The 18,506-nt window shown below is 59.5% G+C and overlaps 1 non-coding gene across 1 annotated transcript; it reads left to right on the top strand.

Moving 5' to 3' along the window:
* Positions 1-473: 473 nt before the first annotated feature.
* TRNAK-CUU lies at positions 474-546 on the top strand. The gene has a single exon. It is a non-coding gene; the product is annotated as a tRNA-Lys (tRNA).
* Positions 547-18,506: the final 17,960 nt, after the last annotated feature.

The raw sequence follows: 18,506 nt of genomic DNA, 5'->3' as shown, positions 1-18,506 counted from the left end.
CAGCACAACAGTAAAACTGCAGAAACACAACTACCAAGGGATTTAAACCCTCAATCTTCTGATCCACACTCAGACGCCTTATCCATTAGGCCACATGGTAACATGAGAAAAGTCCCTCCAAGCCCTTCTTTGGAAAAGGCCGACATTGTTCTTAGGTCATCTGCTGAGGGGGGCTGAGACTCTCTGGGCACAAGAAGTCGAGTTCCCAGCGACACCTGAGACTTAACTCTATGGGGCCAGGTGCACGGCTTTGGCAGGGAGGCTCAGGCATGGGGGATTGGGGTGCAGCGGACGGACCGGCTGTCTAGGTGTGGAGATGTAGTCGCACTGAGGCACAGGAGGGAGGAGGAGGAGGAATCCTGCTGACAGGCAGTGGCTGTGCAGAAAAAGAGGAGGGGTTCCGGGGACATTTTTTGCCTCTTGTTTGCCTGCCTGCTCACTCTTGTGGTGAACGGTGAAGCTGGCCTCAACAAGCCCAGGTAGCTCAGTTGGTTGAGCATCAGGCTCTTAATCTGAGGGTCCAGGGTTCAAGCCCCTGTCTGGGTGCTCAGCTTTTAAGTTGCCTTGTGTGCCAGGAGCCAAATGATTCCTGGTGCTGCCCACCAGCCACATGCGGATTCCCAGAAGCTGTGGCCATTTCCTGGGAAGGTTCCTTTCCTCAGGAATCAGGAGAGAGGCCACATCCACAGGAGCAGGCCTAGGACACACAGTCTCTGGCTGCCAGGAAGTGCTGTGGGGCCAGGTGCTGAGAAAGCCCAGAGGGGGAGCAGCAGAGATGAGGGGAAGAGAGACAGAGAAGCAATGAGAACAGAGCACAAGTGTACAGGGGGTTCAGGTCCGGCTACTGTGGGGAACTTCCCTGGTTTACACACATGTCATAGGTTTTTTCCCCACTTTGAACTTTAGCGTTCACAAGATGGGGACCTGCATGGACTCCTCTAAACTAAAATCCTAGTTTAGATCTGGTTCTCGCTGCCACCAGTCAAGTTTTAAGTGTCTGACACACTCCTGTTCCCCAAAACTTTCCCTGGGGAACACAGATCCCAACTTCCGTGGATCTTAACACAAAGGGAAATAATTCCTTCCCCCACCTTCTTCCCCTCCCTTGTCCTTGGGAGAGATACCTGGATTCAAACTCCTTGAATCAAAACAAAGAGGGATTCACTTTTCCCCCCTCCCCTTCCCCTGAAAATCCAAACAAGGGAAGAAATCAATCAAGTTCTAAAAAGAAAAGATTTTATTAAAAAGAAAGAAAGAAAGTACACTATCTCTGTAATACCAGGATGCAAAAATACAGGGTCTAACTAAGAAGCCTGGAGAGGCTTCCCCCCCCCACTTCCTCAGAAGAATCAAAGTAACAGCAAACAGAAATAAAGATATTTCTCCAGCAACCACACAATTGCAAATGCAGAAATTAATTAGAAGATTAATTCGCCTTTCTAATACTCACTATACTGGATAGTAGGAAATACTCCAGGAGAGCTTGGAGACATGTCTGGCCTCTCTTAGATCCAAAGAGAGCACGGCAACTCAAACAAAGGGCACAGACAAAGCCTTCCCTCCACAGAGATTTGAAATTATCCTGTCCCTTGATTGGTCCTCTGGTCAGGTGTTCATCAGGTTACTGAGCTTGTTAACCCTTTACAGGTAAAAGAGACTTTAACCCTTAACTATCTGTTTATGACAACACGACCCTGGTGCAATTGGCCGGTGGAAGGATCTGAGTCCCCAGCCCCTTACCCAGAGGCTGCCTGACCCCAAGGAGGCTCTTTCTACTCTCCTGTGTGGCAGAGACCTCGTAACCCCAACAAGGCTGGGCCCAGGAATCCTGGGGGGTTTGATGACCCCCAATCTTGTCATGATCACTTGAACGGGGGCTACAGTGTCCCCACTCTGGGCACTTCCCTGACCCACTCCTCATTGCATGTGCTTCAAGCAAACACCATTTACTACCCAGCAATCAATGTAAAACATAAGGAAAGATGGGAAAGGAAAACACGTCACCCTGTTCTGTGGCGCAGGGAGATCACAACCAGCGTCTCTGGAGGGTCACGGCAGGTCACAGTCTCTCCCTCACATGTCCCAGGCCTCCTCCCCAGGCCCTGGCTGTGCTGCAGGGACACCACGGGCTGGACACTTGCTCTGGCAGTGGCCACGTGCTCTAGGTGACAGGCCCCTTGTTCCCAGTGTCAGCCCCCATGTAGGGGATATGATCCCCCCACCCCCAAAAGTCTGGCCTGCAAGATCTCTTGACGGGTGGCATCTCCTTGCACTGGGCCTTCTGCCCAGGGTCCCCCTCGCTCTCCCACGCTGCTCACTGCACCCACCTCCAGCCCCAGTGCTGCTGCGGCTCTGCCTCCAGCTCCCTGGGCTGCTCCTCTGGCTCCGCTTGCTGCAGCTCTTCTCCCAGCACAGATCTGCTCCCTGGGCAGCTTCTACAGCTCGTGCTGCTGCGGCTCGGCTCCCAGCACAGATCTGCTCTGGTTCTCCCTGGCTGGTGCAGCTCTGCTCCCCGGCTCTTCTCGGGCTCCTGCTCTCTCCTTAGCTCTGCCCCACTCTGGCCCAGGCAGTTCCAGCTCCCACGGAGGATGGGACCCCCTGGCCTGGTGACTCCCTCATTACACTGCCTGGCCTGTCAGTGTGGCTAACTTGGAGCTTTGGCCTCTCCCCATTGCCCTTGGGGACTGTCAGTCTCAGGGGCCTGATTTCCCATTGGCCCTTCCCCCTTCTATTGGTGCTGGGAACTAGCCAACCGAACCCCCACTAACTTTTAGTATGGGGCCAACAGTCCCTTACACAAGCCAGCCCTGTGAGGGTCACCAATGTGCAGAGAAAGCAACACAAGCTGGTCCCATGGTGTAACGGGCAGCACTCAGGACTCTGAATCCTGCAATCTGAGTTCAAATCTCAGTAGGACCTTGTGTTGGCTTGTGGTAAAGCTCTGGAGCTCCCAGTGCTCAATTTCCCTGTGTCCAGCTCTGCAAGAGCAAATCTTTCCCCTCCTGCTGGGTGACTTGCCCACAGGAGCCAGGTCTTGGGTGGTGAATGGCCAAAATTGGTTGGGGCTCTAGAACTTGTTACCAGGTGGTTGGGATTCTTGCTGATTCACATGAGGCCCACAAGTTTGGCCATTGTGCTTGCAGCCACATGTTATCTCTTGTCCACCTGGCACTTGAAGGAAGGAGGGCCAGGGCCAGGCTTCACAGTCAGGGCTAGGCAGGAGGGAGGCAGAGTCCCAGGCTGGAGCCCAACACCTCTCCTCCTCTGGGCACCTGGAGCAGAGGCGGCTGGTGCTGACAGCTACAAGGGAAGGCTTAAAAGCCACAGAGCAACCAAGGGCAGGGCAAGAGGAGGAGAGGACCATGCGTATGTGTGGCCAGCAGACGGCCACAAAGACACCCGGCCAGCCTGATCCCTGGCATGGCAAACACCCACTGAAGACGTGCTTAATCCACTTGCTGATCAGGAGGAAAACCTGTCAAAATCTGTGTGGGAGGAGAACCCGCTTGGCTCGGAAGGAGCGAGGAAAACGAGTGAGTGAAAAAAATAACCAGAGAGAGAGAGTGAAAAGAACGTGAAAGGCAGAGAAAGAAAGAAAGGGAGAGAAAAAAACATTAGGAAAGAAAGGAAGAGCATGAAAGGTAGAGGGGAAAGAAGAAAGCAACAACATACAAGCTAGAGAAGGAAAGGAATGAAAAAGAACGAATGAACCACAAGCGCTAGTTGAAGCTGGAATGGGACAGTCAGAGAAAGGACAGACTGAGCGGTTAAGTAAGGTTGCACCCCAGATTCTCTATGTTGGGGGCACAGGCCTCCCATTTCTGTCCTGGCCCTGCTTGGGGGGACCATCCATAGGTGCCATGGGTGGCAAGTTTGTAGAAATTTTGGTGGTGCCCAGAACTCGCCGCCCCCCCCCAACTCCACCCCCCCAAACTCTGCCCCCACCTGCCTAAGGCTCTGGGCGGGGTTTCGGGGGGAGGTATGGGGTGCAGGTCCTGGGCTAGGGATTGGGGTGCAGGCTTTGGGATGGAGTTTGGGTGCAGGCTCTGGGCTGGGGGTGGGGGTGTAGGAAGGGGTGAGGGGTGCAGGCTCTGGGAGGAAGTTTGGGTGCTGGGTGCAGGCTCCGGGCTGGGGCAGGGCGTGGGTGTGCAGGAGGGGTTGAGGGGTGCAGGCTTTGGGACAGAGTTTGGGTGCAGGCTCTGGGCTGGGGGCATAGGAAGGGGGAGGTGGTGCATGCTCTGGGAGGGAGTTTGGGGATAGGAGGGAGTGCAGGGGTGAGGGTTGTGGGGCTCAGGATGAGGGGTTCATGCTGTGGGGGGGCTCAGGGCTAGGGCAGAGGGGTGAGGGCTGTGGGGCTGAGGATGAGGGGGTCAGGCTGTGGGGGCTGGGGTAGAGGATCAGGGTGCAGGGGGATGAGGGCTCTGGCTGGGGCTTGGGGATGAGGGGTTCATGATGCAGGAGGGGGCTCAGGGCTAGGGCAGAAGTTTGGGGTGTGGGGTGAGGGATGAGGGGTTCATGCTGCGCAGGGGGGCTCAGGGCTGGAGCTGAGGATTAGGGTGCAGGGGGACGAGGGCTCTGGCTGGGGATGAGGGTTTGGGGTCTTGGGGAGGCTCAGGGTGAGGGCGGAAGGGCAGGGTAAGGGCAGCCTGCCTTGCCATTAGTGGGGGGCAGGCGCTAGGACCCTGCGGCAGCAGACAGCAGTTCTGCCGGGAGCAGATCTCCCGCAGCACAGAGCAGGCAGGGGAGAGGCTGGTGCTGCTTTCTGTCAGGCAGGGACGCGGGCTGGGCGGGAGGGCGAGACACGCAGGGCAGGGAGAGGCCCGCGGGGGCTGGGGCCCAATCCAGGCAGGGCCGGGGGAGAGACCCAGCTCCAACTATTGCTGGAGCAGGGTCCCCAGCCCTGAATATTCCTGGAGCCCGGGCACCGCACACAGATATAACCTGCCGCCCATGATAGGTGCCTACTGGCACCCCCATGCTCCGAGGAGGGGGCAAGCTCCCCCATACCCTCCCCTTGGGACACGGGCTCTCCCCAATCCTGACCCCCTTCCTGCACGCTCCTGGGAATGGGGGGAAGGTGGGGGGAAGGCGTGTGCTGAGCAGCACCGTGGGTGTCTCTCTCTGGGGTGAAGGAAGAGGATATTTTTGTACCAGAAGGAAAGAGCAGGGGGCGGGGGCGTTTGTGGAGCCGGGGCGCACACCAGAGAAAGGAACTGAACGCAGCCCAGGGTGAGCCCAGTGCCAGTTGGAGCCGAGACGCCCACACCTGGAGGACCATCTCCAGAACCTACCTTGATGGTGCCGTCCATCACCGCTCCCACATGGAGCTTCCCGCCTAGACCTCCCTGGACGAGGTGAGGTGGTGCATTGGCAAAGGGGGTGGTTTGAGCAGGGTTCTGTGTGTGTGTGTCTAATTTTGGGAAGTGAAGTCACAAACTGCTGGGGCTGGTTTCCTATTGGTGTGACCGATTTTTGCAAAGCTTCCCCCCCCCCATCTTCTTTTGGCACTAGGGCTTTCTGCGCTGCCGTTGACAAGGCAGAATCAGGGCCCCCGTTGTGCCAGGGGCTGCACAAACACAGAGACAGTCCCTGCCCCAGCTGAGATCAGGCCCCGTTGGGCCAGGCGCTGCCCAGACACAGCAAGATACAGGCCATGCCCCAGAGAGTTTACAGGCTCCACACCCAAAAAGTGGGAGGAGAAACTGAGGCCCAGGGTCAAACAGCAGCACTGAGAATAAAATCCAGGAGTCCTGGCTCCTCCTGCTCTAACCACTAGACCCCACTCTGCTCCCAGAGTTGGGGACAGAACCGAGGAGTCCTGGCTCCCCAAAAGGGTGGGAGTGGGGTCTAGTGGTTAGAGGAAAGGAAGATGGGTGTCAGGACTCCTAGGTTCCAGTCCCAGCACTGGGGTTAGAGTGGAGTCTTGCACGTTAGCACTGATGGGGCTGGGAGCCAGGACTCCTGGGTTCTTTCCATCCCCCCGAAACCACCTTGCACAGCAGGAGGGGGCTGGGCAGGAAGTGATGATGGGGTGAAAACTACCAAGAAATGCAAATCCTCGAAGGAGCCTGTGCCAGGAACCGGGTGGTGCAGAAACCATGGCCTCATCCCCACCTCTAACCCCCCCTTGGCTGGCACTGGATCGTGCCCCCTGTGCCCCCCCAATCCACCCCCTGTGGGCCCTGGGGGGCAGGGAAAAGCCATGGTGCTGGGCCCCCCATCCAATTGAAGTATTCAGTGTCGCAGTGACCCAAGGTGTGTGCACAGAGTGGGGATGGAGTGTGTGTGTGTGTGTGGGTGGATGGATGAATGGATTGATTTTTGCATGTGTTTGTGCATGTGTGGTTTTCTGTAAGGGTTTTGTGTATGGGGGGGTGTTATTACAGCTGTGGGGGTTGTGTTTGTGGCTGTGCAAGTGTGTGTGTTCATGTGGCTGGATTTGTGCATGTGTTTGCATCTGTTAGCAGTTGTGTTGATGTTGGCTGGATTTGTGCATGTGTTTGTGTATATTAGCAAGTGTGTGTGTGTGTGGTTGGATTCATGGATGTGTTTGTGTATGTTTGCAATTGTGTGTGTGTGTGTGTGTGTGTGCATGATCTGCTGCCCTCTTTCGGCGCAACAATCGTTTCTCTGTATGTCACAGCCCCCATACCGTCGATCCCGGTGGTGATTTCCCCATCTTACAAGGGCTGGCTGGCCTGACCCTTCTCCCCTCTGCGGAGTGTGGCGGGGGCTGCAGTTCACCCCCTGGGGGCAGGAGTGCCCAGGTGCAGGCACTGGGCTCCGATGCACCTGGAGAGCAGCTCAGGTGAGGCAGGGCAGGGCGTGTGGTGTCCGTTCTGTGTTGCCTGGTGCTGGGCCGTTGCACAATCCCCAGCCACGCCGCACAGCGCGCCCCGAGAGGGGGCAGGGGGCCAAGCAGATGATCCAGCACGAGGGGGGAGAGGATGTGTGGTTGGGGGGAGGAAAAGCCTTGGGCTGCACTGGGGGAGCGCAGAGCAGGGGTGACACCCCAGAAACCTGCAGCAAAGGGATGGACAGGTGGGGTGGGTGGATAGAAGAGGCAGCGGGACTAAAATCTAAAAGGGGAGTGTGGGGTCTGGTGGTCAGAACGGGGGAGGGGGGTTGGTGGTCAGAATTCCTGGGTTCTATCTCCAGCCCTGGGAGGGGAGTGGGGTCCAGTGGTTAGGGTGTGTGTCGGGGGGGAGCCAGGACTCCTGGGTTCTCTCTCTGGCTCTGACTCTCTCTTGTACAATCCCTCAGCAGTTACCCAACTCGCCAGCTTGTGGGAGCGAGGGGCTGGGGCCGGGTTGTGACACAGCCCAGAGTCCCGTACTGCCCCTTTGTTACCCAACCGGGGCAGGGTGGGGGATGGCCTGGGAGACCCGCTAAGAAAGGCGCTTCTGGTGGGTTTGTGTGTGGGTCATGCTGCCCCCGGCTGGATAGACCCCTCTAGGTCAGAACCAGTCTCAGCCCGGGTCAGACCCTGGGAGCCCAGCCCCCTCTGTCGCCACGGCCATGTCTATTGGTCTCCTGGAAAGGTCCATTCTCATGGGTAGCTGTCCAGTGGCAGTGAGTTCCACAGGCCTCGGCACACGCTGTGTGGGGCAGGAGGTCCTTGTGTTGGGAGCAGTGGGAGTGAACTGTGTGCGGTTGTGTCTCTGAGCACAATTGCGAATATTCTGGTGTGTGTGTGTGATTGTGAGTGTGGCTGGGGGTGTGATTGTTTCTCTCTTTGGGGGTTGGGCTAGCATGCCCCTCTGGGTGTGTTGTGTGTGAGTGTTCTTGGGATTGTGTGAGTCCCTTTGTGAGTGTGTGTGTGTGTGTGTCACTTGCTGCAGGATACAAAATCCTGCAAAGCCATTTCCTACTGGTTAGCCCAGCAACACACTGATATAAACAGTGTCACAGGTGCACACACACATACAGAGGGACACACACGTCTCTCGTGGGCCAGTTTGGACAATTTCCCACCCCGCCCGGGCACTGTGCTGGGCCCCCCACCCGGGGGTGGCCAGCGAACGGGGGGGGGGGCAGATGTGCTGGATTCAGAAGGAAGCACTTTGGGAAAATCAGTCACGGCCCTTAGCAGAGCTGGGACACCAACTCAGTGACCCCTGCACCACCCTGGGAGGGGAGTGGGGTCTAGTGGTCAGAGCAGGAGGGGGCTGGGCACCAGGACCCCTGGGTTCTACCCCTGGCTCTGGGAGTGGAGGGGGTCTAGAACAGGGGGAGTGGGAGCCAGGACTCCTGGGTTCCATAGGGGAGACTGTTTTTTCCTGGGCTCCCCTAGAGATCCCAGCCCAGCCCCCTAGTGGAGAGTGAGTGGGAGCAGGGGAAGTTGCTCTCCCACTTCAGAAACATGATTCAACCCCCCCCCGCCATGGGCTGTGACATCATGGACCCCTCCCTCCCCAAGGCAGACAATAGAAGCCCCGCCCCACCAGAGAAGGGGGGGGTCTAATTGCACCCACAACAATCCCACTCATGGTTGCAAAGAAACCCCCACATCCCCACAAACCACCGCTAGGACAGGATCTACCGCCCCAGAGAGCCCGGCCCCGCCCCTCCGGCTCCTGACACGAACTCCCGTGGCCGGGTCTCGGCCTGGCCCTGCGCCCGCCCCGCAGCGCCACGCCCCCAGCGCCCCCGCCTGCTTCTCCCTTGGCCTCGGCTCTCCCCACTCAGGGGCGGGGCTGTTGGATGGAGCCATATGGAAATACGGGGGAGGGGCAGGGCTGAGAGCCAGGACTCCTGGGTTCTCCCCCAGCTCTGGGAGGGGAGTGGGACTAGAGGGTAGAGTGGGGGAGGGGTTGGGGTGCCTGCTGCCCTCACGGTGACCAGCAGAGCCCCCTGCCGCTTGCCGCCCCTACCAGGCGCTGGGTGTGCTGGTGCCTGGAGCAGCCCCTGGTTCCAGCCCCTCTGCCCAGGCAGCTCCCCCAGCCTGACACACACACCCAGCCCCTGCACCCGCCCCACCCCAGGGCTCCTCAGCCCAGAGGGGAGCCCCCCGGCTGAGTGGGGAATCAGAACCCCCCGAAATTACCCTGGGACCAGCATGATCTGCCTCCGCCCTGCCCTGCTCTGCATGTATTCAGAGTGAGTCAGTTTCCCTGTCCCAGCATGTGTCCTGCCCTGTGTCTCTTCTCCTCCCCAGCTCCCTCCAAACCAGCCCATTTCCCCTGCACCCCGGGCTGGGTCTCTGCCAACCCCCCTTCTCCCCTCCTGCCCCCAATATCTCCCTGCCCCTACAGGTCTATAGGGCTGGATCCCTCCCTCCCCCCTTCTTCCCTCATTTCCTGCCTCTGGGGGTCTATGGAGATGGGTGTCTCCTCTGCCATCCCCTCTCCTGCCCCCCCATATCCCGCTGCCTCTAGGGGTCTATGGGGCTGGGTCTCTCCCCCCTCCATCCCCTCCCCTACCCCCAATATCCCTCTGGGGCTCTGTGGGGCTGGGGCTGGGGCTCTCTCCCTGCCCCTGTGCTCCCCCCTGCACACGATGTCCTGGGAGTGACTCAGATTCCCTGGACCAACATTTCACACACCCCACCCCCACCCGACATGTCTCCCTCCACCCCACCCCATTTCTCCTTCACCCCAGGCTGGGTCTCTGCCAATCCCCCTTCTCCCCTCCTGACCCCAAGATCCCCTGCCCCTACGGGTCTATGGGGCTGGGTCTCTCCCTCCCCCCTTCTCCCCCCATCCCCTCATCCCTTCCCCCAATATCTCCCTGCCCCAGGCTGTCTATGGGGCTGGGTCTCTCCCTGAAGCCCCGCCCCCAGCGTCGGGCTCACAGACAATCCCCGCCCGGCGGCTGTGACGTGCGCTGGGGCTGTGACGTGACCTGACGTGCTCACTCCCCGCAGGCGACTCCTTCACTGGAGACCAAAACGACAGAAGGTGTCACGTGTCCATGGGCGGGGTTATGCAGATGAGCAGTGTCTGGCGGCAGGACGCAGAGCAGCGAGGGGAACCGAAGGAGCCCGGCGGAGAGAATTCTCTGCGTGTGGACAGAATCCGGTGTGGGGAGTTCGTGCTGTGGGTGCCTGCGCCGGAGTCACTTCGGGGCAGTGATTGCCACTGAGCTGCATAGTGACCAAAGGCGTGTGAATGGGGTGTGGTGCCTGGCGGGGAGCAGCTCATGGTGAAAAGGTGCCCCTCACTCCCGACCCGCAGCCCCTGCTATCCCAGTCCTGACCTCCAGACCCACAGCTCTGCTGGTGCCCCTCACTCCCGACCCGCAGCCCCCACTATCCCATTCCTGACCTGCAGACTCACAACTCTGCCAGTGCTCCTCACTCCCGACCTGCAGCCCCCGCTATCCCAGTCCTGACCTGCAGACCCACAGCTCTCCCGGTGCCCCTCACTCCTGACCCGCAGCCCCCACTATCCCAGTCCTGACCTGCAGACTCACAGCTCTGCCGGTGCCCCTCACTCCCGACCCGCAGCCCCTGCTATCCAGTCCTGACCTGCAGACCCACAGCTCTGCCGATGCCCCTCACTCCCGACCCGCAGCCCTCGCTATCCCAGTCCTGACCGCCAGACCCACAGCTCTGCCGGTGCCCCTCACTCCCGACCCGCAGCCCCCGCTATCCCAGTCCTGACCTCCAGACCCACAGCTCTGCCGGTTCCCCTCACTCCCGACCCGCAGCCCCCACTATCCCATTCCTGACCTGCAGACTCACAGCTCTGCCAGTGCTCCTCACTCCCGACCCGCAGCCCCCGCTATCCCAGTCCTGACCTCCAGACCCACAGCTCTACCGGTGCCCCTCACTCCCGACCCGCAGCCCCTGCTATCCCAGTCCTGACCTGCAGACCCACAGCTCTCCCGGTGCCCCTCACTCCTGACCCGCAGCCCCCACTATCCCAGTCCTGACCTGCAGACTCACAGCTCTGCCGGTGCCCCTCACTCCCCACCCGCAGCCCCCGCTATCCAGTCCTGACCTGCAGCCTCACAGCTCTGCCGGTGCCCCTCACTTCCGACCCGCAGCCCCTGCTATCCCAGTCCTGACCTGCAGACCCAGAGCTCTGCCGGTGCCCTTCACTCCCGACCCGCAGCCCCTGCTATCCAGTCCTGACCTGCAGACTCACAGCTCTGCCGGTGCCCCTCACTTCCGACCCGCAGCCCCTGCTATCCCAGTCCTGACCTGCAGACCCACAGCTCTGCCGGTGCCCCTCACTCCCGACCCGCAGCCCCCGCTATCCCAGTCCTGACCTCCAGACCCACAGCTCTGCCGGTGCCCCTCACTCCCGACCCGCAGCCCCTGCTATCCAGTCCTGACCTGCAGACCCAGAGCTCTGCCGGTGCCCCTCACTCCCGACCCAGCCCCGCTATCCCAGTCCTGACCTCCAGATCCACAGCTCTGCCGGTGCCCCTCACTCCTGACCCGCAGCCCCTGCTATCCAGTCCTGACCTGCAGACCCAGAGCTCTGCCGGTGCCCCTCACTCCCGACCCGCAGCCCCCGCTATCCAGTCCTGACCTCCAGACCCACAGCTCTGCGGGTGCCCCTCACTCCCGACCCTCAGCCCCCGCTATCCCAGTCCTGACCTCCAGACCAACAGCTCTGCTGGTGCCCCTCACTCCCGACCCGCAGCCCCTGCTATCCAGTCCTGACCTGCAGACTCACTGGTCTGCCGGTGCCCCTCACTCCCGACCCGCAGCCCCTGCTATCCAGTCCTGACCTGCAGACCCACAGCTCTGCCGGTGCCCCTCACTCCCGACCCGCAGCCCTCGCTATCCCAGTCCTGACCGCCAGACCCACAGCTCTGCCGGTGCCCCTCACTCCCGACCCGCAGCCCCCGCTATCCCAGTCCTGACCTCCAGACCCACAGCTCTGCCGGTGCCCCTCACTCCCGACCCGCAGCCCCCACTATCCCATTCCTGACCTGCAGACTCACAGCTCTGCCAGTGCTCCTCACTCCCGACCCGCAGCCCCCGCTATCCCAGTCCTGACCTGCAGACCCACAGCTCTGCCGGTGCCCCTCACTCCTGACCCGCAGCCCCCACTATCCCAGTCCTGACCTGCAGACTCACAGCTCTGCCGGTGCCCCTCACTTCCGACCCGCAGCCCCTGCTATCCCAGTCCTGACCTGCAGACCCACAGCTCTGCCGGTGCCCCTCACTCCCGACCCGCAGCCACCGCTATCCCAGTCCTGACCTCCAGACCCACAGCTCTGCCGGTGCCCCTCACTCCCGACCCGCAGCCCCTGCTATCCAGTCCTGACCTGCAGACCCACAGCTCTGCCGGTGCCCCTCACTCCCGACCCGCAGCCCCCGCTATCCCAGTCCTGACCTCCAGACCCACAGCTCTGCCGGTGCCCCTCACTCCCGACCCGCAGCCCCTGCTATCCAGTCCTGACCTCCAGACCCACAGCTCTGCCGGTGCCCCTCACTCCCGACCCTCAGCCCCCGCTATCCCAGTCCTGACCTCCAGACCAACAGCTCTGCTGGTGCCCCTCACTCCCGACCCGCAGCCCCTGCTATCCCATTCCTGACCTGCAGACTCACAGGTCTGCCGGTGCCCCCTCACGCCCGACCCCCAGCCCCTGCTATCCAGTCCTGACCTCCAGACCCACAGCTCTGCCCGTGCCCCTCACTCCCGACCTGCAGCCCCCGCTATCCCAGTCCTGACCTCCAGACCCACAGCTCTGCCGGTGCCCCTCACTCCCGACCCGCAGCCCTCGCTATCCCAGTCCTGACCGCCAGACCCACAGCTCTGCCGGTGCCCCTCACTCCCGACCCGCAGCCCCCGCTATCCCAGTCCTGACCTCCAGACCCACAGCTCTGCCGGTGCCCCTCACTCCCGACCCGCAGCCCCCACTATCCCATTCCTGACCTGCAGACTCACAGCTCTGCCAGTGCCCCTCACTCCCGACCCGCAGCCCCCTCTATCCCAGTCCTGACCTCCAGACCCACAGCTCTACCGGTGCCCCTCACTCCCGACCCGCAGCCCCTGCTATCCCAGTCCTGACCTGCAGACCCACAGCTCTGCCGGTGCCCCTCACTCCTGACCCGCAGCCCCTGCTATCCCAGTCCTGACCTGCAGCCTCACAGCTCTGCCGGTGCCCCTCACTCCCGACCCGCAGCCACCGCTATCCAGTCCTGACCTGCAGACTCACAGCTCTGCCGGTGCCCCTCACTCCCGACCCACATTCCCTGCTATCCCAGTCCTGACCTGCAGACCCACAGCTCTGCCGGTGCCCCTCACTCCCCACCCGCAGCCCCTGCTATCCAGTCCTGACCTGCAGACCCAGAGCTCTGCCGGTGCCCTTCACTCCCGACCCGCAGCCCCTGCTATCCAGTCCTGACCTGCAGACTCACAGCTCTGCCGGTGCCCCTCACTCCCGACCCGCAGCCCCCACTATCCCCGTCCCGACCGCCCGACCCACCGCTCTGCCGGTGCCCCTCACTCCCGACCCGCAGCCCCCGCTATCCCAGTCCTGACCTCCAGACCCACAGCTCTGCCGGTGCCCCTCACTCCCGACCCGCAGCCCCTGCTATCCAGTCCTGACCTGCAGACCCACAGCTCTGCCGGTGCCCCTCACTCCCGACCCGCAGCCCCCGCTATCCCAGTCCTGACCTCCAGACCCACAGCTCTGCCGGTGCCCCTCACTCCCGACCCGCAGCCCCTGCTATCCAGTCCTGACCTGCAGACCCAGAGCTCTGCCGGTGCCCCTCACTCCCGACCCGCAGCCCCCGCTATCCAGTCCTGACCTCCAGACCCACAGCTCTGCGGGTGCCCCTCACTCCCGACCCTCAGCCCCCGCTATCCCAGTCCTGACCTCCAGACCAACAGCTCTGCTGGTGTCCCTCACTCCCGACCCGCAGCCCCTGCTATCCCAGTCCTGACCTGCAGACTCACAGGTCTGCCGGTGCCCCTCACTCCCGACCCGCAGCCCCTGCTATCCAGTCCTGACCTCCAGACCCACAGCTCTGCCCGTGCCCCTCACTCCAGACCAGCAGCCCCCGCTATCCCAGTCCTGACCTCCAGACGCACAGCTCTGCCGGTGCCCCTCACTCCCGACCCGCAGCCCCCGCTATCCCAGTCCTGACCTCCAGACCCACAGCTCTGCTGGTGCCCCTCACTCCCGACCCGCAGCCCCCGCTATCCCAGTCCTGACCTCCAGACCCACAGCTCTGCCGGTGCCCCTCACTCCCGACCCGCAGCCCCCGCTATCCAGTCCTGACCTGCAGCCTCACAGCTCTGCCGGTGCCCCTCACTCCCGACCCGCAGCCCCCGCTATCCAGTCCTGACCTGCAGACCCACAGCTCTGCCGGTGCCCCTCACTCCCGACCCGCAGCCCCTGCTATCCCAGTCCTGACCTGCAGACCCACAGGTCTGCCGGTTCCCCTCACTCCCGACCCGCAGCCCCCACTATCCCAGTCCTGACCTGCAGACTCACAGCTCTGCCGGTGCCCCTCACTCCCGACCCGCAGCCCCTGCTATCCAGTCCTGACCTGCAGACCCAGAGCTCTGCCGGTGCCCCTCACTCCCGACCCGCAGCCCCTGCTATCCAGTCCTGACCTGCAGACTCACAGCTCTGCCGGTGCCCCTCACTCCCGACCCGCAGCCCCTGCTATCCCAGTCCTGACCTGCAGACTCACAGGTCTGCCGGTGCCCCTCACTCCCGACCCGCAGCCCCTGCTATCCAGTCCTGACCTGCAGACCCACAGCTCTGCCGGTGCCCCTCACTCCTGACCTGCAGCCCCTGCTATCCCAGTCCTGTTCTGCAGACTCACAGCTCTGCCGGTGCCCCTCACTCCCGACCCGCAGCCCCCGCTATCCAGTGCTGACCTCCAGACCCACAGCTCTGCGGGTGCCCCTCACTCCCGACCTGCAGCCCCCGCTATCCCAGTCCTGACCTCCAGACCCACAGCTCTGCTGGTGCCCTCACTCCCGACCCGCAGCCCCTGCTATCCCAGTCCTGACCTGCAGACTCACAGGTCTGCCGGTGCCCCTCACTCCCGACCCGCAGCCCCTGCTATCCAGTCTTGACCTGCAGACCGACAGCTCTGCCGGTGCCCCTCACTCCCGACCCACAGCCCCCGCTATCCCAGTCCTGACCTCCAGACCCACAGCTCTGCCGGTACCCCTCACTCCCGACCCGCAGCCCCCACTATCCCAGTCCTGACCTGCAGACTCACAGCTCTGCCAGTGTCCCTCACTCCCAACCCGCCGCCCCCTGGGCTTCCCCCAGCTCTACCAGTGCCCCTCACTCCCGACCCGCAACCCCTGCCATCCCATTCCTGACCTCCTGTGACGTTATGAGTGTAATATAATATTTCATTGAAAGGTGAAAAGGCCAGAAAGAGTTAATCAACTCACCTCACCCACTGACCTGACCCATGGGTGAACCTTAAGGACTGGTTAGGAAGATCTGTAAATGAACAGAGCTTTGAAATGCAAGTCTGCATTGTTAGAGGTAGAAGGGGAGATGTTTGCTCAGGGCTTGTGATGTCAGCAAACAAGTCTTGTCTATTGCTGTAGTTTTAATTCAAAGATCAAAAAAGGAATATTAACATTTATGATGATACTTGAGTGAAATAGTATTATTGTCTCTGTGTCTCTTTGAAGGTTGTGCTAACCTGGATCTGAACTGTTTAATGGGTAAATTACCCTGTGCTAATTGCCAGGATGTTTGGGAGAAGGAGTTAAGCCTGTTGTTTTCTCAGGCTGAAAGGCTGCTGGAAATGTATAAGAACCGTGGGACATAATCCTGCTTCATCTCAGATCTGCTTTGGGTTTCAAGAGGGGGAAACCTTAAGCCGTAAGGATTGAGATCCCAAGTCATTGACTGGAGTCACCCTGAATATGGACATTGGACTATAATCTCTCAACTATTTCTAAAAGGTCTTTTGGCAACTACAAGCTCATCTCTGCTATGCATCTGAACCTCAAGAATTGGCTTCAAGTCTGTCTGTATATTGATCTTTTAAGCAACACTCTCTCTCTTTTCTTTTTTAATAAATTTTAGCTTAGTTAATAAGAGTTGTCTATAGCATGTATTTGGGGTAAGATCTAAGTTATAATTGAACCTGGGTAGGTGGCTGATCCTTTGGGATTGGAAGAACCTTTTCTTTGATATAATGAGATAAGATTTTCAGGAATCATCATCATATCTGACGAGTGTCATGACGGAGGCCTGAGGCTGGGCACTTTAAGGGAACTGCGTGGTTTGGACTTCTGAGTAACCAGTGAGGTGCTACAGAAGCTGTTTTGTGCTGGTTGGTAAATCTAAGTATTAGAATAACCACCAGCGTTTGGGGTTTGTCTGCCCCGTTTTGTTTGCAGTTCACCCTGATTGAGTGACCTCAGCTGGCTCCCACGGGCAGCACCGTCACACTGCTCCTTTCTAGTCACACTTTCTACACATCTAACATTAGTGTATAATGTAATACAGATCTATCCCAACACCTGCTGGAGGTCCTCTGGTAAGGCGGATTCAGCGGCATGCCTGCTGGAGGTCTGCCGGTCCCGCGCCTTCGGCGTAACCACCACCGAATTGCCGCTGCAGCCGCGGGACTGGCAGAGCTCCTGCAGGCATGACGCCTAATCCGCATTACCAGGGGACCTCCTGCAGCTTGCTGCGCTGGTGCCTGGAGCCACCCCTGTCCCTGACCCAGGGCAGAGGATATTGGAAGCTGAACAGCCAGAGCTTGCAAGATAAAGGAGCAGGGGGGTGAGGCCTGGCGGTGTTGGCAGAAGGGGAAAGCATCAGAGGGCTCTGTGGTTACCAGGGGGATTGGTGGGAGTTGGTGAGGGAGGAGTTGGCGGCTTTGTTCCAGCAGTCGGGCAAACACCACAACATTAAAGAAACCAACAGTGCCAAGTCCTGCAGCGTCGCCCGTGGGATTTCCACAAGAGCATCCAGGCAGGGGAGCCAGTCAGCGTGTGACTGTACGATCGGATCAAGCGACAGCTGCCCGAGTTCCAGGAGATGAGGCTGCAGTTGGCCGATATGAGCGGGATCACCGAGTGAAGGGAGGGGCAGCCTCCCCTGACATTTTTGCAGCCTGCAGGGAATGGAGATCAAGCAGGGGGATGGGGGGGACTCAGGGCAGGACTCGCGGATCTGATAGTGCAGGAATCAATCCTGAACCACTTAAAGGAGGGGAAAGTGATCAGGAACAGTCAGCATGGATTCAGCAAGGGCAAGTCATGCCTGACTAACCTAATTGCCTTCTATGACGAGCTAACCGGCTCTGTGGATGAGGGGAAAGCAGTGGATGTGCTATTTCTGGATTTTAGCAAAGCTTTTGATACAGTCTCCCACAGTATTCTTGCCAGCAAGTTAAAGAAGTCTGGGCTGGATGAATGGACGGTAAGGTGGATAGAAAACTGGCTAGATGGTCGGGCTCAACGGGTACTGATCAATGGTTCCATGTCTAGTTGGCAGCCGGTATCAAGTGGAGTGCCCCAAGGGTCAGTGCTGGGGCCGGTTTTGTTCAATATCTTCATTAACAATCTGGAGGATGGTGTGGACTGCACCCTGAGCAAGTTTGCAGATGACACTAAACTGGGAGGAGTGATTGATACCCTGGAGGGTAGGGATAGGATACAGAGGGACCTAGACAAATTAGAGGATTGGGCCAAAAGAAATATGATGAGGGTCACCAAGGACAAGTGCAGAGTCCTGCACTTAGGACGGAAGAATCCCATGCACTGCTACAGACTAGGGACCGAATGGCTGGGTAGCAGTTCTGCAGAAAAGGACCTAGGGGTTACGGTAGACGAAAAGCTGAATATGAGTCAACAGTGTGCCCTTGTTGCCAAGAAGGCTAATGGCATTTTGGGTTGTATAAGTAGGGGCATTTCCAGCAGATCAAGGGATGTGATCATTCCCCTCTACTCAGCACTGGTGAGGCCTCATTTGGAGTACTGTGTCCAGTTTTGGGCCCCACACTACAAGAAGGATGTGGATAAATTGGAGAGAGTCCAGCGGAGGGCAACAAAAATGATTAGGGGGCTGGAACACATGACTTATGAGGAGAGGCTGAGGGAACTGGGATTGTTTAGTCTGCAGAAGAGAAGAATGAGGGGGGATTTGATAGCTGCTTTCAACTACCTGAAAGGGGGTTCCAAAGAGGATGGATCTAGACTGTTCTCAGTGGTAGAAGATGACAGAACAAGGAGTAATGGTCTCAAGTTGCAGAGGGGGAGGTTTAGGTTGGATATTAGGAAAAACTTTTTCACTAGTAGGGTGGTGAAGAACTGGAATGGGTTACCTAGGGAGGTGGTGGAATCTCCTTCCTTAGAGGTTTTTAAGGTCTGGCTTGACAAAGCCCTGGCTGGGATGATTTAGTTGGGTTTGGTCCTGCTTTGAGCAGGGGGTTGGACTAGATACCTCCTGAGGTCCCTTCCAACCCTGAGATTCTATGATTCTATGACCACAGTTGCTGGAGGAGGAGAGAGAGTCCTGTGAGAGGAAGCTGCTGGTGGGAAGTAATAAGTGCAGAGTGCAAACCCGCCAAGAGTCACAGGGATCTAGAAAATAAAACAGCAGCA

Source organism: Mauremys reevesii, linkage group 12 (genome assembly GCF_016161935.1).
Source record: "Mauremys reevesii isolate NIE-2019 linkage group 12, ASM1616193v1, whole genome shotgun sequence".
Lineage (NCBI taxonomy): Eukaryota > Metazoa > Chordata > Testudines > Geoemydidae > Mauremys > Mauremys reevesii.
This window is presented reverse-complemented; position numbering and strand designations above follow the sequence as displayed.